This window comes from Acipenser ruthenus, chromosome 18, assembly GCF_902713425.1.
Source record: "Acipenser ruthenus chromosome 18, fAciRut3.2 maternal haplotype, whole genome shotgun sequence".
NCBI lineage: Eukaryota > Metazoa > Chordata > Actinopteri > Acipenseriformes > Acipenseridae > Acipenser > Acipenser ruthenus.
In genome coordinates this window covers 11,446,245-11,467,787 of record NC_081206.1, presented here as the reverse complement: position 1 = coordinate 11,467,787, position 21,543 = coordinate 11,446,245, and the positions used below count along the sequence as shown (strand labels likewise).

At 42.4% G+C, this 21,543-nt stretch overlaps 1 protein-coding gene and 1 pseudogene across 1 annotated transcript in view; one reads left to right on the top strand and one right to left on the bottom strand.

Moving 5' to 3' along the window:
* Positions 1 to 21,543, bottom strand: part of LOC131698709 (zona pellucida sperm-binding protein 3-like) — a 177,438-nt gene that overhangs the window by 60,535 nt on the left and 95,360 nt on the right. The gene's annotated exons all lie outside the window — the stretch shown is intronic.
* LOC117427708 (zona pellucida sperm-binding protein 3-like) lies at positions 653 to 5,052 on the top strand (annotated as a pseudogene).

Here is a 21,543-nt window from a genome sequence, read left to right as displayed (position 1 = left end):
GCGAACCCGGTACCTCTCGCACTGAAGCATAGCGCCGATAGAGCTGTACAAAAGAGCCGGCTCCCTTGAAGGAGCGTATACGTCACCTACCAGCGTAATACAGACATAAAACGAGCAATGAGAACTAACACACACAGTGCACAGTCCAGGGCCACGCCCCCTGATTGTTTTGCAAACTCCAATTTTCAATACATGTTTCATAGCTTACATGACAAAACCGAGTGTCACCAAGTAGATAATATAGAGTCCATGTAAAAAGGTTCTTAGAAGCACCTAAAAAGGTCTCCCCACAGCGGCAAAGCAAGGTTCTAACGAGAGCCTTTACTTCTAGAGTGTAGGCATTATTCAAAGAACGGTGAAGGATCCTGCTCGCTAGTGCATATGGGCAAATGCTCTACGTTTCGGAAAAAAAATAAATCCATGTAGGCTACCCAGTTGAATTTATCAGAATTGTAATTGGATTATCTATTCCAAGTCGTAAACACAGAGCAGTTTTCCGAATAGGCTCTACATTCGTTTTCTGAAAACTTGATCTCGTAACCGAATGCGTGTCCGTGTATAATTGTTTAATTACCCAGCCAGGTTTAACACGTTAATTAATTCCGGGGAGTATAAAGGTGCTGGCTACGCGCTTATCGGTATGCAGCTGCAGTGTTTGATTCTGAGCTGAAGAGTTTACAATGGGGTCGCGCAGTGTTCAGACAGCGCTTTCGCTCGCTTTGATCTTACTTATGCAGCTCCACGGCGCTTTTGGATGGAGCTGGTCGGATCAGTCGGTTTATAACCCAGTGCTGTTTACCGCGCCGAGAGCGGTATTTCAGGCGAAGCCCACCCCTCTCTCCGTGCAGAGAGCTGACCTGTCGCTGTTGAATTCGGTCACCCTGGACTGCAGGAAAGACGCCATGGTAGTGACCGTGAACCGGGACTTGTTTGGGATCGGCTACCTGGTGAGCAGCGCCGACTTGAGCGTGGGGTCTGCGGGCTGCTCGGCAACCTCCTCCGACAGCGTCGCTAACACGGTTTTGTTCAGCATCCAGCTCCAGGACTGCGGCAGCACTTTCCAGGTAACCCTGCGTGTCGATCGCATTTATTACTGCGGTAGTTAATAAAATGAACTGTCAAGTGGGTAGCCCAGCTTTCTTTATTGCTTGCACTTCACTTTGAAGGTCTCACGTACAGTAGTGCACACACTTACTACATTAATTTAAGATTTGTCATCTGTGTTCTGCTTTATATACTTGCATGCATGAACACCTCGGTCTGTGGATTAAAATTTTTGGTCCCTAATCTTAGACGCTGGTATGTGCATTAATTGGGCATCTTGAACAACTTCTGAAGTAGTGCATTTTAATATTTGTGTGTCTTTCTCATTGTAAGTTAACTGCTTGTGTGGCCTATTGTCAATTAACTTAAACAATCACTAACTTAGCTCTTGACATTTCTCCAAGATTTTGTGAGGTGCATGAAATGGGGTTTTACAGTTTACTGACCGGTGGGAGCTTGTCATCCAAACTGTCGGTTTCCTTGTGATATTCAAGTCACTCAAATGTATTAAACTGTTTGTTTGAACAAGTGCTCAATTCCTTGTGTGCCTTAAGGGGTTAAAGCATAAGACCACTTCAGTTTTATTATCGAGCACTGAAGGGTCACTTTAACTTCTTTCCCTAGGTATTCCCAGACTTCCTGAGCTACACAAACCATCTCTATTACAAGCCTGCCAGCGTTGGCATCATCACCAGGGTTAATATGGCTGATATTCTCCTTGAATGCCGATACCCGAGGTACTGTACCAAGTAAACGGGGACCTGAGGGGCCGTATCTGTGAACTTCACTAAATCCCTTTGCTGCTGGACACTTGCTTGTACCAGGGTTCTCCAGTCTCTGCAGCTGTAGTATAAGATTTGGACTAAATGCTATTGAAGATGACATTTCTTGTATTCCTGTGTTATCTTGGATAGGATGCTAGTGATGCATGATACCCCTTACAAGGATGTGGTTTTTATTTCTTTCAGAAGGTGGAATGTCAGCAGCAGCCCCATAAAACCAACCTGGGTGCCCTTCACTTCAACAGCCTCTACAGAGCAAATCCTGGACTTCTCCTTGCTGCTCATGAATGGTATGAAGGAATGGGCTGGGTTTGTGTATTGTATTTTTTTTAATGCTGTTATGTCTCCTTGCTTCCTGTTCCAGATAATTGGAGTGGTCCCAGAATCTCCAATGTCATCTACCTGGGTGACCTCCTTCACGTTGAGGCTTCTGTTGCTGTCGACAACCACGTGCCGCTGCGGCTCTACGTCGACAGCTGCATTGCGACCCTGAGCGACAACAAGGACTCTGAGCCCAGATACGCTGTTGTGGACAAGCTTGGGTGAGAACTGGAGTTACTTCAAACACACCGGCTCATGCTACACTTTACTTTTATTGAACCTGTTTCAGTGCTGTGTGTTGGAGGTGTAACCCTCTCTTCATGCTCGTCTCCTGTCTCTCCCAGCTGCCTGATGGATAGTAAGTCTCCAGACTCCTCCTCTTCATTCACTAGACCTGCTCTGAACAAGCTGCGCTTTGACATCACTGCTTTCAAGTTCCAGGGGGATTCCAGGAGCTTGGTAAGGGGGCAACAGTGTGGAGTAGTGGTTAGGGCTCTGGACTCTTGACCAGGAGGGTCGTGGGTTCAATCCCCGGTGGGTACACTGCTGCTGTACCCCTGAGCAAGGTACTTTACCTAGATTGCTCCAGTAAAAACCCAACTGTATAAATGGGTAATTGTATGTAAAAAAAAAAAAAAGTGGTATCTTGTAACAATTGTAAGTCGCCCTGGATAAGGGCGTCGGCTAAGAAATTAATAATTGGTAAGACTTGTCTAGACCTGGGTCCATTACTAACTTTGTCTTGTCAAAGTGTACTATAATGACTAGTGTGCTTTTCTGGTGCATTGATTTGCTGTGGTGTGTTTGACTGCATTCCCTTTGTGACTCCTTCCCCTCTTGATTCAGATCTACATGACTTGCACACTGAGGGCAGTCAATGCTAACAAACCAGCTGATGCCTCCAACAAGGCCTGCTCCTACCAGAAGCAAACCTACAGGTAAGCTCTTGCAGTGAAAGAGTGATCAGATCCTCCTTGCTGAACAGATTTGTCTTAATCTGGACCCTGTCCCCTTCCACAATGCTATTGTTTGAGTGGCTCTTGGACCTCAATCCAGATGTGCATGTGTGGGATGAACTTTGCCACTGCAATCATGGCAGCCTACTTCTGTAGCCTAGTTGCAGCTTTCTACTCTGCAAGTACAAGCCCTGCAAGACTCCTGATGTCTTGGCCTGGAATCAGAATTGTTATCTTAGTGGTCCTAAGGGTTTTGGCTTTATTTTTCCCTCCATGATCTGCTTTTTTAGAAGCAGGGTTGTTCATGTCCCTGTCCCTGCCCATGTCTCTGCTAGAACCTGTGTACCTTTGCATTTATTGGCTTCCTACAGACCTCTTATTAAATTTGATATCCTCTTGCAGAAATACTTCCTCCTCCCTATGTGTATTGGTTGAAGGTACTGATTTTTAGTGGCGGTTGTGTAGATCTTGGTGGCTCTGCACAGTCCTTGTATCCTAGTTGTGTCTGATCCTGCTCCCCTCACGCCGTGCCTCCCTTTTTCAGGTGGGTCTCTGAGGACGGCTCCTCTGCAGTGTGTGGGTGCTGTGATGCTGGCTCCTGCTCTGGGACACCCCGGTTCCTCGCAGGCCCTCTTCCTCCCAGGCAGGGAGACAGCATTCCTGCCGAGATCAACCAGCCCAACTGGAGTGGAAAATGGCTGCAGAAGAGAGCGGCTCCTCTTGATCCAGGTACTGTCTGAACACCCAGCCTGGACGCGGCCTCTTCATAGGACTGGCACTCTAACCAAGCTGTATAAATACTGTCACGCTTGTACTTGGAAACTCCAATTTAGTCTTAATCCTTTGCTGCCAGTGTACAATATTTGGTAGAAAAAAAACAGCATTAAAGGGATATGGGAACTCTGGGCATTTTAAAGTTCTAACCAATGGTTCAAAATCCTCTTGTTGCCATTGTAATATTAATGGCTGACCTTTGCGGTAGGTCAATTGGTCTGATTGGATAGACCATTGGTGTGCGTTTAAACACATGAAGTGATTGGGTACCAGGAAGCAGCAACACCTTGTGTTCCACAGCTGCATGTGCCAAACTTGTAATGATACTCTATATTCAATGGAAGAAAATGGGGACCAGTGATTTTGCAGTGCTAAAGCATTTCTAACCTCATTTTGCCCTCTCAGTGGAGAGTTTGATCATGTGTGCTCCCCTTCAATGGAGTTGCATTGTGGAGTAGGTCAGTCACCAGTGTATTACTTGGCTTCAGCAATGACTAACCTTGCCCTCCTGTCTCTCCCCCTCTGTGTAGCTGGCCAGGACCCTCGAGTGCATGTAAAGGAGATCACCATCGGCCCCCTGACCGTGGTTCATGTAGTCCGAGACCATGCTGTCGTGCTCAGTAAGGAGTCCCTGTACCACCCCCTGCAGCTTGTGGAAGAAGGGCAGGGTAAGTGCAGCTGCTACTGAGCTCTGAACCAGCTTGCTGTCAATTGAGGGTTAGCCTGCTTTTATCAAATCTAAAGAGTAACAGTTGTCTGTCATTTCAAATGAAAGACTTTGTTTTTTACTTGTAGTCTGCATTGTCCATCTGCTGTTCCATCACTCCTGTAAGCATGTTAGGCTGTGCTTTTAGCAGTACTGGGAAACTGAGCCTTGAAGGATTTTTGCTATAGCTGGTTCAGCATCGGACCACTATCGTCCATTCCCAATGTAAACCCTTGCTCGAGTCTTCAATGGGTGTCTTCCCTCCCGTGCTGTTCTGTTAACCCCTCTGTCTCCCGTCTCAGACTCTGGCTCCTCTGTCCCTGTGCTGGCAGTCTCTGCTGTGGCTCTGGCTCTCTCCTGTGCTGTTCTGTTGGCTGTGTTCCTGAAGAGGCGCTCCCAGTCTAGTGACGACAAACTGCTCGCTGTGTCTTCATGATGTGTTTGAATAATAAAAGCCTTGTTAAGCTAATGGAGTTGCTCGGCAGTCTTGTGTGTTTTATAGGTTGATTTGTGTTGCACAATGTCTGCTTGGTGATCATACAAGTCCTTTTTAACCCAAGTATAAGACTTTGTTACAAATGAAGTTAAGATTCAGCAGTAAAAGGGAGTGAATTCAAATACAAGAAAATAAATACAGTAAAAATCAGCCAAATCCAGTCTGTTTTAAAATGAAGAGACATTTTGAGGGGTAATCACAAAGTATTAAACTCCAACTGTGTCTTTCACCATTCGCTTTCTTTTGATCCATAACCCCTTCAGTCACTGTGTGTAGTTGTACCGTATTAAGATTTTTATCTATTTTATAATATATAGGTTTCCTTCAAAGTTCAAGCAGGACAACTTGCTATACTCCATAGAGCTCACACAAGCTGTTTGAAATATTATAAACTGACTGTGTATCTATCTAGATCTCTATCTGAGATGGAGTTTTATAAAAGGGAAAGATGATCTGATCACCTCTTTATATTTACTGCTGAAGCAATGACATTGTTAGGTGTGATCCATGAAGTGATGGAAATAAAACCAGCCAGAGCAGTCCTGATTCCTTGAGTTGACTGCATGCTATTGAGACAGGGAGTGGAGTCAGGAGAGAGATTATACACAGCACTGAATGAATGTGCAATCAGAGACACAGGTACCAAGCCATTCTGGGGTGCTAGCTAATGAACAGGTGGATCTGATGGCAAACAATGGGTTATTGAGAAAGGAAGTGGATATGATACTGCCTCTGTGTCGGGCACAAATAAATGCAATAACTACACAAAGAATCATGGAATTATAGCAAAATCAATGGGAACACAATCCTAAGGGAAGGTTTTATTACAATATACAGGTCAGGATAGGGAGTGAAGCATCTAGAGGGGAATTGAATAGGGTGGAAGAAACTATAATGAACAGATTGAGAATAACATGTAGATGGATTATGTGGAGCATGCCAAAGATTAGAAACTATAACATTATATATTAGAATGTAATAAATTCAAACAGAGGTATTAACAAATCAGTTGAAGGCATTAGAGGTGGATAATTTATCAATACACAGTATATGGAAAGAAAATCATATATTATAATTACGGGTCTACTTAAATCGCGGTAAATTTACGTATTTTTCACGGGTATGTTGTGGAATAAAATTAGGATTTCGCGGACATGTTTAAACATTAAATAAACCTAAGTAGACAGTATTTCAGAACACTATAAAGCCTAAAAATAGTGGTACTTGCTTCCTTACTAAAACAGAGTGCTGTCATTTGTTAAAGGCGAGTATGCAGCATCCCCCTGCAGTTGACTTGCCTATACATTGAGACTGCACGTCTGCATCCACTGAATTGGTTGGAAGTTAAGGCAAAGCTATGCCAAGTTATACTGATGTGGAAATCGATTAGAAACAGCCCAAAAACTCGGTTACACAAGGGCATCTGGAATACTTTAATAAAGTCAATCAATGTATGCAGCACGTTCGTTGTCATGTTATTTATCCCATCCAATAATTTATTTTATTAGTACCGAGTCACAACAAAGAAGACGTGGCTATTCGGTTCTGTAAGCAGCAGGTTGAAGCGAGGTGGCTGTGCTGGATCGTTTTAGTACTGATTTAACTTGCAGACAGGAATACTTTTTGTCTGTGCTGATTTTCCAGTTTGGTTTATGAAAGCTGTTTATTTTACGTTCTGTTCAGAAGCCTCTGTAGTAGCCTTTTGTTTAATATGTGACTCTGAACCTTAATAGCGATCGATCGTACTTTCTCCAAATACACATATACCTCAGTCTGCATGTAGCTTATTTGGGAAATATCTTTAAACGACCATCAGCCGAAATATACTTTGCTTTTTTTGTCGTCCATATCTACTATTTTACCTCCAATGTTGAAAACTAGATTTTAGCAACCTAAATCAAAACAATGCAGCACCTTTGTCCCGCCCCCTCCTGCACAGTACAGGTCACATAAAACTTAAGCAGGAAAGACGCACTGATAGGCTGATTAAAACTTTGTCATTTGAATAGTAAACAAGAACGTTAACTGCTTTGGAGAATTTATTTTGTAAATGTTACTTGTAGACATTTTTTGTTTGTTTGTTCTTTTGCTTAAGTGCAATGCACACGGGACGGCGAAAGAATAAAAAATGGCTATCTACAAAAGGAAGATACGTAGTTTGCATCATTTGCGTTGTGTAGTAGTTCATTTAAACAAGTTTTTTTTTTTCCTCTCCTACTTGTTTGTATGCATTGGCCCCTAAGAGGTGAATTTCGCGGTGACCCCTCAATTTCACGATTTCCGCGAAATCGCGATTTAGGTAGGTCCCTAATTATAATACATAGTGGCTACTGGAAAATGTGGATGCAGCGAAACAAGATACTGTAGAAGGGCGTTAGAGGGCGCTCGTCATCTGTTATTAGATTGCATGCGCCAACTTCCTCTAATCAGAAGAAGGCGGGGGCTGGCTGGGGGTGACGTCAGGACAGCAAGTAGACAGACAGGACTGCTGAGTGAAATGTTTTGGTGCGCCCGTTTATTTTAAACACAACGTTTTAAACAGAACAAACAAAACAGAACGTCACGTTTGCCAAAACAAATAGACAGACAAACAAAACACAGCCAACACTAAACAAGTATCTTGCTACTCTAAAACTAGCACGCGTAGCAACAGTTTTTCTACTTAATTCTCTTCCCCAAACACACTAACCACGAGTGAATGAATCGATATATACAGTGGCTCTCAAAAGTATTCACCCCCCTTGGACTTTTCCACATTTTATTGTGTTACAACATGGAATCAAAATGGATTTAATTAGGAGTTTTTGCCACTGATCATCACAAAAAAGTCCATAATGTCAAAGTGAAAAATAAAATCTACAAATTGTCTACTAAATTAATTACAAATATAAAACAGAAAATAATTGATTGCATAAGTATTCACCCCCTTTGCTATGACACACCTAAATAAGCTCTGGTGCAACCAATTGTCTTTAGAAGTCACATAATTAGTTGAATGGAGTCCACCTGTGTGCAATTAAGGTGTTTCACATGATTTCAGGTTAAATACCTGTCTCTGGGAGATCCCACAGTTGGTTAGTACTTTTCCTAACAGAAACTACATCATGAAGACGAAGGAACATTCAAAGCAAATATGGAATAAGGTTCTTCAAAAGCACCAATCAGGGGTAGGATATAAGAACATTTCCAAGGCATTGAATATCCCCCAGAGAAGAGTAAAGTCCATTATTAATAAATGGAGAGAATATGGCACAACTGTGAATCTGTCTAGAACAGGCTGTCCTCAAAAACTGAGTATCCGGGCGAGAAGGGCACTAGTCAGGGAGGCCACCAACAGGCCTATGGCAACTCTAAAGGAGTTACAGTCTTCCACGGCTGAGCTGGGAGACACTGTGCATACGGCAACAATAGCCCGGGTGCTTCACAAAACTGGCCTTTATGGGAGAGTGGCAAAAAGAAAGCCATTGTTGAAAAAACTCACATCAAATCTCGGCTAGAGTTTGCCAGAATGTGGGAGACTCTGAGATCAAGTAGAAGATTCTATGGTCTGATGAGACCAAAATAGAGCTTTTTGGCCTCAACGCTAAGCGCTATGTTTGGTGCAAGCCTAACACAGCACATCATCCTGAGAACACCATCCCTACCGTGAAGCATGGTGGTGGCAGCATCATGCTATGGGGATGCTTCTCTGCGTCAGGGCCTGGAAAGCTCGTGAAGATAGAGGGCAAAATGGATACAGCAAAGTACAGAGAAATCCTGGAGGAAAACCTGCTGAAGTCTGCAAGAGACCTGGGACTTGGGAGAAGATTCATTTTCCAGCAGCACAATGACCCCAAACATACAGCCAAAGCCACACGAGTGGCTTGAAAACAAAAAGGTCAATGTCCTGGAGTGGCCCCGTCAAAGCCCCGACCTCAATCCAATTGAGAATTTGTGGAAAGAGTTGAAAATTGCTGTTCACCAAAGGTCCCCATCCAACTTGACGGAGCTTGAGCAATTTTGCAAAGAAGAATGAGCAAAAATTGCAGTGTCCAGATGTGCAAAGCTGGTAGAGACTTATCCAAATAGACTCATGGCTGTAATTGCTGCCAAAGGTGCCTCTACCAAATATTGACTCAAGGGGGTGAATAAATGCAATCAATTATTTTCTGTTTTGTATTTGTAATTAATTTAGAACAATTTGTAGATTTTATTTTTCACTTTGACATTATGGACTTTTTTGTGTTGATCAGTGGCAAAAACTCCTAATTAAATCCATTTTGATTCCATGTTGTAACACAATAAAATGTGGAAAAGTCCAAGAGGGGTGAATACTTTTGAGAGCCACTGTATTTGTGCACTGTTTTATTATTATTTGTATTACTGTTTGCAGCGCGGATAAAAGCGCAGCGTATTTGTTATTGTTTTTGTGTTTTTAAAAACGTCGTGAGGATCCGTGACTGATCAGCTAGTGATTTATTTAGCTAGCTGACAGTCACACATCCTTATTAAACTCGTGCAGTCGGTGACCATCTCCCGAGTTAATTAATTGCTGCTAATCGGGAGATGGTCACTGTATATACACCTGCAGCTCTCTACCCTCGGGGAGAGTACAGAGGAGAGTACGGGAGAGCGAGCAAGGAGAGCGGAAAAAACAACTGTTAAAAACAACTGCTAAGTGTGCTGGTTTTCACCAGCACAATACTTATGTGTTTATTTGTTTGGCGCTTGTGCCTTTTTGTTTGGTGTTCTATTTAAGTGTTTTGTTTTTGTTTTATTATTTAATAAAAGAAGCTGAACGCTGCAGCGTTTCAGCTCTCACCCGCTACTTCCTGAGTCTGTGTTTCTGGTCTGACATCATCACTGAAGGCATCCTGTCACACGGTTACAGACTTTCTTTACAAATTAATTGAATTGAAGTTCAGAATCATACATCTTTTACCAGACAAATTTTATTTTATTGTGAAGCGCCTTGAGATGACTCTGCCATGAAATAATAAATAATATACAAATAATTTGATAGATTGAATGATTGAAGTTCAAATTACAGTAGAGCGATTGTGGTGGTCGCAATGCTGAGTAGCCAAAAAGTAGTAGCGGCTCATGTTGCCACACCTTTAGCACAGCACATTAAAGAGTAAGTAGCGGGGTCCGGAACAATGTAGCATTACACGTGCCCACGTTTTGCTACAACTGTTTAAATAATGTACCTGTAATTCTTCTTTTCATTGTTAACATCCTGGCAACTTTTACTATATCAATAACAATCCATAACGTGGTTTGGAACAGAAAAGCCAGAACACCTGCAGTGATTTAGAGAACAGATCTCAAACCCCAGTGCTCTAGAGCAGACATTTAAAAAAAGCTTCGAAACAGACTTTAAAGTTCGAAGTGTAAAAAGTTGTCAGGATGTTAACAATGAAGAAGAAATTACAGGTACGTTATTTAACAGTTGTAGCATCACGTGGGGACGTATAAAGCTATATTTTTTGGAACCCCACTACTTACTTTTTTCCAGAATAATAGTGCAACAATCATAGTGTGCTGCCTCTATTTGTGTTGTAAATGTATCCTTTTAAGATTGTAAAGACTTTAATCATGTCCCTCCTAACAGTATTAGGGATAGAGAACCCGACTCAGGGGTGTGTGTATTAATAATAATTAACAAATAATCCTTAGTTCCTTAACAAGTATCACTCCTTTAAAGAGTTAGTATTGTAGCTTTCTGTTTGAAGCTGACAGAAGGGGGCAGTTCTGTGCATTCCTCATGAGTTCTCCTCTTGTGTCCTTCTCCAGGGGTGTCTCGGGGTCTGCATTTGCATTTGCTTCCTGTTTAAATCATTCTGCAGTACACCCACGAACACCTGAAGCTGCCTGAGTTGCTCTTCGATTTCTGTTACACGGTGTACAGGGGCCTCCCCCCCAGATGCTTCCCTTGTGCAGTCAAGCGTAGTAGGAATATTCACTGGGTTACTTTGTGAGAATGAATTCTTTGTAAGTCGAAGCCATTCTTCCAGAGTGACCAGGTTCTGTTTTATTGCTCTGGATTTTTTGTTTTCGGGTGATTCACTTTCCTTCAGTTGTGTGTTCTCCTCTTTTGCAGGATGTACAGAGGCCTCCTCCCCAGATGTTTCTCTTGTGAAGTCAAGCGTAGTACAAGTTTTCTTAGCAGCTATTCTCACAGGGCTGCTTTCTGAATATGAATTATTTTTAAGTCGAAGCCATTCATCTTGCATGACCGGGGTCTGTTTGATTGCTGTGGATTTTTTGTTTTTGCTGGCGTTGCTTTTCTTCAGCTGCGTGTTCTCCCCTTTTCCAGGATCTCCATCTCTCTCAGACACTTTGTTGCCCTTTACCTTCTTCTCAGGTGTCACTGGGATGTCGATTTCCACAGGGTCCCAGTCCTCTAAACTAACCTATTATCAGGAGTGACAGAGTTACCCTGGAAGCTAGGCTTTCTATGAGAAAGAGAAAATCCCAGTGTCATTTCAACACTTGTAAAACACTTTTGAGTGCTAATTCTATATATAATTGATAATGGTTGCAAGATTTTACCATTGTTTTTACCAGCTGTGCTTTACCATGCTTGCATATGCTTTACTATGCTTTTACTACACTATGTTGTACTTTACAGTGGTAACCTCTTATTAGAGCAGATTCTACCAGTGGGTCATCCTGGTATAAGAATCAGTTATTGCTGATCATGTCTTTGTTTGTCCTGAAGACAGTATTGCATACACTAGACTACAGGTCATACACACAGTGATCTAAACAACAGACAGGATTTGATCCTTGTATCAGAACAGAGCTGACTAAACTTGTACCACAGTGGGGCACTCTTATGGAGCTCGAGCTTACTAAGGACAAGTACTTATCCAGCATGATAATACACTAAATATATTCATATTCAGTAAAGGCACATTTCTAACCATTAACCCTGATATGAGTATTTTGTGGTCCCTGACAGAGGTGTTTTTATAAACCCCTTTCTTTACGTGAGGGAGATCTGGGGTGTCAATGCTCCTGACCTCGCTGGTGTTCTCCAGAATGGTCATGATGCCCTTGGATAGGTTGGAGCTTATTGGCTTTTTCTTGTCAAGCTTTAAAGACCTTGTCTCCTCCATTATGAGCTTGGTGCTCAGTAAAGGCATTGGTTGTACAGAACCCTTCTTCCAAGGCTGAAAGCTGCTGAAGCCCTGACCCCTGCTTTTAAACCCTATCGGCTCTCTAAGTTTCTGCATGTTGGGCAGTGTGGATGTGTTGTAAGCAGAGCAAGACCTCCTCATTTGATGACCGTAGGAAGCCTTTGGCCTCACATCCAAGTTCACTGCTTTGTTCACTGGAGAGTCCAATTTGACATGTGTCAGTGTTGTGCCTGGTCGGTCCAAGGTACTTGATGTAGGAAGTGGTTAATGTATTTTTCTTCAGCTGTGTGTTCTCCCCTTTTCCTGTGTCTTTACCTCCCCCAGACACTTTGCTGCTCTTTTCCTTCTTCTCAGGTGTCACTGGGATGTCTTGCTGCTCTTCCAATAGGAGGTCGACTTCCACAGGGTCCCAGTCCTCTGAACCAACCTATAAACAGGAGTGAAAAAAATTAGCCTGAAAGCTAGGCTTTTTTATGAGAAAGAGAAGGTCCCAGTGTCATTTTAACACTTGTAAAACATTGTACGCTCATTTTATATATAATTTATAATCGTTTCAAGAATTTACCATCATTTTACCAGCTGTGCTTTACCATGATTGCGTATGCTTTACTATGCCTTCACTACACTTGAATGTGTCAAACGTTAATGTTGAAGTTGGCTTTTTATTCGGCCAGCTTCTTCTCCATACGTATTCTTCCCTGTCTAACATGGAATTTGCTTTCATTTGTTATCTTGTCTAATAACCCATTTTTAAGTTTCGTGCTTTCCCCATTTAATACAGCATACTCACACAGACCTGAACAAGAAAAGGTCAATTTAACAAACCATTCTGGAGGAAACGATAAGGTCTTTAAATATACTACGGAGCTAAAATATCAGGCCCCATGTGTCAGTATTGTGTCTGGTCGGTTCAACGTACTTGATGTAGGGAGAAGGTGTCCTCTCACTGTAATCCCCATGCTAGGTGTGAGAACATCTCTTTCATACTCCTTGTCTAAACAGAAACTGTACTCACTGCCTAGCCATGATATTGGGGAATCTGAAGTCAAACCCATGCATCCCGAATGACCAGGTTCTGTTTGAATGAGGGGTTTTAATCGAACTCAAATCAGTATTTTTTACGTTATATTAAAAAGGGCTTGTGGCAGAGCAGGGTTTTGCCCTTGTAAATATTGGCAGGGATGGTGTTAAATTCCCCTCCCTGCCCACGTTTATTGTGTCAGGTGGGAATCATTAACAATCAATCAGCATCCAGCCACCTGACATAAAAGGAGGCCTCAGCTCCTCATTAGAGAGAGGTAGCTGAGGAAGCAAGTGTGGTTTTTCTTTGTGTGCTGGTTTTTTTAAAATTTGTGTTTTAAAAAACCTTTTGTTTGGCCCTCGTGTATTTTGTTTGAACTGCAGTCTGTCTCTGGGCCTCATCCCTTGCGCCGTCCTGTGGTGTCAGAAGTTTTTATTTTTTTTGAATAGCAAATTTTTTTTGTGAATTTTTTTTTTAACAAAAAAAATGAAAATGGGCAGAAGAAGCAGGCAGCGGCAGCAGCAACAAAAGCTGCTGCCACCCCAGCTGGAGGACCCAGCCAGCCTTTTCCCCTGGTGTTCCTGGTGTGGGAAGGAGGACCACCGCCGGAGATCCTGCCCAGAGGTGCCACCAGCGGAGTGGTGTGGGCGCTGCGAGGAATACGGCCACAGCTGAGCAGGATGCTCCTATGCCCAGGCCCAGGAAGAGGAGCAACTTTCACCCCAGGTACCAGTGTCCACCCCTCTACCTCCAATGCCAGTGTTCACCATCATCCCGGGAGATTTGGGACTGGTTGGTACACCTAGAGGGGGACCTCTTCAATGACCTCCCCCTAGCCATCAACGCCCTGTGGTGCAGAGATGGGGGGAGGTGGGATGAATGGGAAAGGCAACACCACTCGTGCCTGTTTATTTTGAGTCTTTTATTTAATAAAAGTATTTTGTTTGAACTGCAGTCTGTCTCTGGGCCTCATTCCTTGCTCCATCCTGTCACAGGGCTCTATTGGTTTTTTAAAAATGTTTTCAGACATGGTATTTGGCTGAAAGAAGTGGAAGCAGGCAGTACTGCGCAAACACAAATGTCACAGAACATAACTAAAATAGATTCCGTGCGTCCTGATTGGAAGAAGAAAGAACTGAATACAGCGATTGCAAAGTGGATTGCAATTAACTCTCGTCCTCTGTCTGTTACGGAAGATGCTGGTTTTGCAGGTGTTATATAAATTGCATCTGGTTGGTCAACGTACAGTCCACCATGTTACTAAACCATCTCTGATCAGATTAAGGGTGCTTTGTAACATGACATTTTTTTGCCGGCTAGATTGCAGACGGGAGTCTGCGTGTAACATCACGGTCTGTGCAGACGGAGTGTGGACAGCTTTGGTAGATGAAGAACAGTTCTGAGCAGAACCAAAATGGAGGTGGTGTTGAGAGAAATTCTAATCGCAGAAGAGGTGGATACAATCAAAGTTCACTTTGTGCTCCACTAGCTTCATAATTTACAGCATGATCAGAAAAGGTGTAGTAGAAACAGTCCCTGCTATAAAGAGATAATATAAACGTATGTTTTGTGATGTGAGACAAATTAATGAGTATTATAACGGGCAGGATTCCCCCCCGCCCTCTCACAAAGGGGTTGTTAGACAGTACTGTGTTTTGATCTGGGACAAAAATAGTTCAAATATTTGCACATATGGTCACATATCTCACTTCAACCACCTGTTATTAAAGCTGATTTATTCTCCTTAATTATTCCCTGTCCCTGATAGCCTTTCATCAATAACCAATTACACCTGCTGAAAATAACAGAGCGGTTTTAGGTTCATTTCAATCATTTAGCATTATTTTTTTTTTTTTACATGTTTAAACCTTTAGAATAAATATCTGAATATCTGAAAAGCATAATAACTGTGTGGAAAAAGTCAAATCATTTTAATTTGTATTACAAATCATTCATAAGATAATTAATGACATGACTCGAAGGCGATTCACACCCCGACTAGGTGGCAGTAGCACATGGAGTTAGGATTGTACCAGGTTGCCTACACACTTCTTTGTCAGCAAACGCTGGTCTATTGTTTTGAGCCGTGGCTGCTCCAGCGCAGTAACTCTTGAGAAGCTGCGCGGCTGTGCAGACTTTTAAGCCCGTGGATGCGTGACCTGGTGACGTCTTTTCCGGCTGAGTTCGCGCAGACGATGAATTTGGACAGGTTTTCCACAGAATCTGCGCAGACTTAGCAAAGTCTTTGTATCGTGAACGCACCCTAATTGTTTATACGAAACACAGAGGGCATTAATCCAGGACCAGCTGCAGAATGTAGGAGGGATCAGCATTACTGCCGATTTCTGGGCAAGCGTTCAGAACCGGAGCTACCTTGGATTAACGGCTCATTATATTGCAGGCTGGCAGCTTGAATCAAAAGCTTTCGATGTAATTGAAGTTCCAGAGCGACACACAGCGGAAACATGTGGTAGCCATATTACTGAAGCGATTCAGAAATGGGGAATCCAGGCTGTTGCAATTTTGTCTGACCGTGGAAGAAATATTGTTGTTAAGGGCTTTGTGGAGCACACGGCTTACGATAATGTGAACTGTCTTGCGCATATTATACAGATTATATTATACAGTCGCTGCAGGTTTTAAAGCTGCATCTATGCATGATCTGATCTCAAAATGCAGGAAGATAGTTGGGCATTTTAAGCATTCATCAGCCGAAGCAACCAACCTGGCTTTTGCCTTCAAGAACAAGGAAATGAAACACCTGAATCTTGTACAAGATGTAGCAACATGGCAGAAAGGCTTGCAATGCAAAAGCAGGCAATTATTTCTGTGCTTAGCAACAATAACAAGTTTGGCATAACACTGAGGCGGACCGAGTTTTTCACGCTTAGAAAACTTGATTAAACTACTCAAACAAGAGAAGGAGATCAGCGATTTCTTAGGCGGTGAGAGCTATGTAACGGGGAGATGTTCCATTTTTGCCATTCGTACATTGGAGCAAATAATGGGTGCTAATGAAGACGACCCGGCCTACGTGATCAGATTCAAAAATGCATTCCATATGCAGGAGTTACCGGCTCACAGTTTACTACAGGAAGCGGCAGCAGCGGATCCACATTTCAAACGTTTGAAGGGACTGAGCCCCGAAAAAAAGGAAGAAATCTATCAACGCATACATGATGAAAAAGAACATGAATCAATGGAGTCGACTTTGAAAAAAATGACAATGGTCAAGAGTCTCGCTGATGACAGTGAGTCTGAGGAGGACACTGAAAGCAACAAAACAAAATGTGAGCTTGACATGTACAGGGCGATAAAGCCTGAACCGCTGGAAACAGAGCCACTTGATTATTGGGAAATAAACGAAGCTGCCTTCCCCAGAATGGCTGCTTTTGCAAAGAGACGCCTTTGTATTACAGCCACCTCAGTACCTTTTGAAAGACTGTTCAGCTCAGCAGGATGCATAGTTGAGGCGAGACGAAGCTCACTTCTGCCAGATAATATTGAAAAACATGTACGTTTTAAAAATGGGCTAGTTTAGAGAACTAGCTATGCAGTTTTTTTTTTCAATTAAAATTTGGACTCTTAAAGTTCCTCCCTTTTTCACCCATTTTGTAATCACAATTTACTAAACTCCGCCAACCACCAAGACTCTCCTCCAAAAACGCAGTCCAGCTATAAGGCAATCACAGGATTTGTGATGTAACACCAAAGGGTCCCTTCAGAATCCCTGTAAGTAACTGTCAAATTGTCGGTAAAGTAAATAGAGTTGCCTGTTAGACGTGATAAATGCGTAAAAAAATAGCATTAATAGGAAGTGTTACTTTTAATTGTCTTTCACTACAATTTAGTGCAGTTTCACTGTAATTTCATATTATACCAAATTATTAAGATTAATCGATTAATTAACCAGATGGTGTGATTAATCGATCAAAAGAAAATGCCACAATTAAAACCCCTAGTTTTAATACATTTCATTTTTAGTTTTTGGTTGAGGTGTTTACCTTCAGCTGTGTGTTCTCCCCTTTTCCAGGGTCTCTATCTCTCCCAGACACTTTGCTGCTCTTTCCCTTCTTCTCAGGTGTCACTGGGATGTCTTGCAGCTCTTCCAATAGGAGGTCGATTTCCACAGTGTCATAGTTCTCTGAACCAACCTATAAACAGGAGTGAAAAAGAGTTACCCTGAAAGCTAGGCTTTTTTATGAGAAAGAGAAGGTCTCAGTGTCATTTGAACACTTGTAAAACACTTTTGTATGCTAATTTTATAATATATATCAGCTATGCTTTACCATGCTTGAGTATACTATGCTTTCACTACACTATGTTAACCTTTTCTTGGAGCAGATTTTACCAGTGGGTCACCCTAATATAAGAAATCAATTTTTGTTAATCATGTTTTTGTTTGTCCTAAAGACAGCATTGCATAGACTAGACTACAGGTCATACACACAGTGATCTACAGACAGGATTGGATCCTTGTATCAGAACAGAGCTGACTAAACTTGTACCACAGTGGGGCACTCTTTTTTTTGTGATGACATTTTTATTTATTTATTTAAAGAAAACACTACAATACACAAAACAATTAGACCAAACCCCCCCCCCCCCCCCCCCCCCCCCCGATGGCAACTCCCACCCCATCCCACCCCATCCAACCCGCCCCACCCACCCCAAGAAGGACCCTAGAAGCAGAATTCAGTCAATAACAGGTAAAGGTCTGTCCAGGAAGGTCTTGATAAAGTCTAAAGCCGACTCCCAGGCCCGCACAGTCCCCTCCCCGGCCCCATGGATCCGAGCAGTGAAAAGCTCCAAATGAACAATATCCAGGAAAAAGAGAATCCATTGACACCAGAGGTGGGAGTGGTGGGGCTGCCAGCGAAGGGCTATCATTTTTATAGCTGCAGTGATGCCGGCTAACCAGATCCATTTTTGATTAACAGAAAGATCAAGTGAAGAGTCATCATCTAATAATAATATTTTAGGTGAACAAGGAATCTCACTGTCAAGAATAACAGATAGGGTTGTAGAGACTTGCTTCCAGAACACAAGCACATCAGGACATTCCCAGAGCATATGTAAGAATGTGCCTACGGTACCCTGGGGACAGAGCATACAGAGGGGAGTAGGGGCCATTTTCATATGACATCTTTTGCGAGGGGTTAAGTATGTTCTATGAAGAAAGTTGAAATGGATAAGATGATGATTAGGATTCTTAGAAGCTGTCCTTAAATTATTCCATACTGTGACCCAAGATATTTCTTTATCTACAAAGGATAAGTCCCTTTTCCAAACAGTATTAATCACCAAAGCTGGAGAAGGAAAGTATAAAGTGTGGTCACCAAGCCCTTTGATTTTCCCCCCTTAACTAGAATATTGTGTAATATGTGTGAAGGCAGCTCGGTACCCCAGGGCACCCCATAGGCACGCATTGCGGAACGTAGACGTAAATAAAAAAAATAGGAAGATTTTGGTACATCGAATTGTAGCTGTAAATCTTGGAACACACAAAGGTACTTATCCCTACAAATGTCTGAGAGAGTGTGTATTCCCCTGTCCCTCCATTGTGGAAAGGAAAAGGGGCACCGCCTGATAAAAGTGTATAATTATGAAAAATAGGAGTATGTGAGTGCCATTTGAACTGAATTTTGGTGTGCTTTTCAACTGTGCGCCACACAGAAATTAGATGGGAGATTACAGGGCCAAAACGCAATTTGCAATGTTTGAGAGGAACAGCTGAGTAAACCAAATCTTGAAGTCTGTGCAGAAATACCAATTTTTCCTCAATTGGTCGCCAGGAAACATGAACATTGGAGTCCAGCCAAGATGCAATTGGACGAAGTACAAATGACCAAAAATAATACTTAAAATTAGGCAATAATAGCCCTCCTGTGCATTTTTCACGTTGAAGAGTAGAAAGTTTAATGCGGGAACGCTTCCCATTCCATACGAATTTAGCAATCATACTATGCAATGTGTCCCAATATTTAGTAGTGGGGGAAAGGGGGATCATAGAACTGAAGAAGTTAATGCTTGGAAGTACATTCATTTTGACTATTGAGATACGAGCTTGTAATGAGTTGGGGAGGTGGGTCCATCTGGTTAAGTCAGTCTCTATCTGTCTGAAAATTGTTATTCGAAGTGATAGCATGCAGTGAGGAGTATATTTCTACGCCAAGATATCTGAAATGCTTAACCACCGGTATATTAGAAGGCAGGACACATTTTCTCATTGCAGCATTCAGGGGCATTAGTGCAGACTTAGACCAATTAATCTTATAACCTGATAACAAACTAAAATCATCAAAAATGGACAGTAAATGAGGGAGTGATTGAGGCACATTATCAACAAATAAAAGCACATCATCAGCATAGAGTGAAATGTGATGCTGAGTATCATTGATATTAATAGGATTAAAAGCTGTTGACTGACGAACAGCCTGGGCAAGCGGTTCAAGTGATAGGGCGAACAGAAGCGGAGAGAGCGGGCAACCCTGACGGGTACCCCTGGAGATAGCAAACTGGGAAGAACATTTACTGCCCGTAAGCACCATTGCAGATGGGTTAGCATACAGCACCTTAATCATACTAATAAAGTCTGACCCCAAACCCATATGCTCCAAAACTGACCACAGATACCCCCATTCAAGGCGATCAAAGGCTTTCTCAGCATCCAGTGACAGGACTGCACAAGGAGTATTGATATCCATAGCTGCATGGATAATATGAAGAAGGCAACGGCGATTTTGATTTTTTCATATCTTGCAAAGCCTCTTTTAATTCAGCTAGAGATAACGGCGCGCCAAGTACAGATGCTTCCTCAGCTGAAAGACGTGGCAGTCTAAGGTCTTGTAGGAAGTGTGTACATGTGGTCTGATCAAAGGGGGTGTCTGAGCTGTACAATTTAGAATAGGAGCGAAATTCCGAATTAATTTGCGAGGGGTCAGTGAATAATCCACCCTGTGTAGATCTAATAAATGGTATGTTTGCCAAAAGCTCATTATTGCGAAGTCTGAGAGCCAAGAGATGAGAGGGTTTTGAACCATTAAGATAATAATTCTGTCTAGCCCTGTGAATAAGAAACTCTGCCCGATGCCTAAGCAAAGCAAGTAATTATTTTTTAACCAAGTCGAGTTCAAGTGCAGTGGTCTCAGAATAGGAATTTTGTAAATTATGATTTAATACGGCCAATTTAGTTTCTAATTCTTTAATCTTACTAAGTCTAGATTTATTCAAATTAGAAGCAAATAAAGTGGAAGTATCTTTAATAAATCCGTTGATTGCATCCCATACTATACGTGGGTCATCCACCGAGCCATGGTTAAAACTAATAAACTTATCCAGTTTAGCTTGCATTGTTACACGAAGAGACTCATTTTGCAGTAAAGTTGTATTGAAGCGCCATCGTGTAGCTCGAGTGGGAGTGTCAGCCAACACTAATCTGGAAGTGACACTCGAATGATCAGATAACGCCGCAGGACTAATGTCAATACTGTGAACCTCGGAAAAAAGTTTTTCGATACAAAAATAAAATAAATCCTAGAAAAAGATTTACGTCTGGCCGAAAAGAAAGTACATTCTTTAGCAGACGGGTTAAATATGCGAAACAAGTCTATAAACCCTAAATCTGAAATAAATCTCTGCAAAGTGAGAGAAGCCGCCTGTTGTGTCCTGCCTTGATCCAGACTCGATCAGTCGATAGCAGGGTTAATCACCGCGTTCATGTCAGCGCCGAGAACAAGGCTGTAATCTGACATGTCCAGCAATATAGTAGTTAGCGAACTAAAAAAGTCTGGGTCATAAATCGCTGGGGCATAAACAGATACTAATGCAATCTTTTTATCAGATATAATAGTCTTCAAAAATGCCACTCTGCCATCTAGAGTTCCGTGTGATTCCTGCACAGTGATAGGTAAACTGCGTCTCAGTAAAGCACCTTTAGACCTGGAGTCGGCACAGCTCGAGGCAGCCACGTAATAGTGTTTATTAGAAAATCTGTTAACATCACGTTCTCTCAAATGTGATTCCTGAATGCAAGCAACATCAACATGTTTCCTACACAGAAAGTCGAGACAGGCAGATTGCTTTTGCGGGGAGTTTAAACCGTGTTAGTTCCAAGATAATAATGTCATATCAGTCATAGGAATCGAAAACCAATGCACTGATCGGAGGCGAAGAAACAGAGTACACGGCTAGCGGTACAACCTTAATACAAGAGTAAAACAGTGTGACCTTCACAGAAATGTAACAAAGCAACCCAAAAAGCACTTGATTAGAGTCCTTCCCCCTCCCCAAGTTGCCATCTTCCCAGCCCCCCCCCCC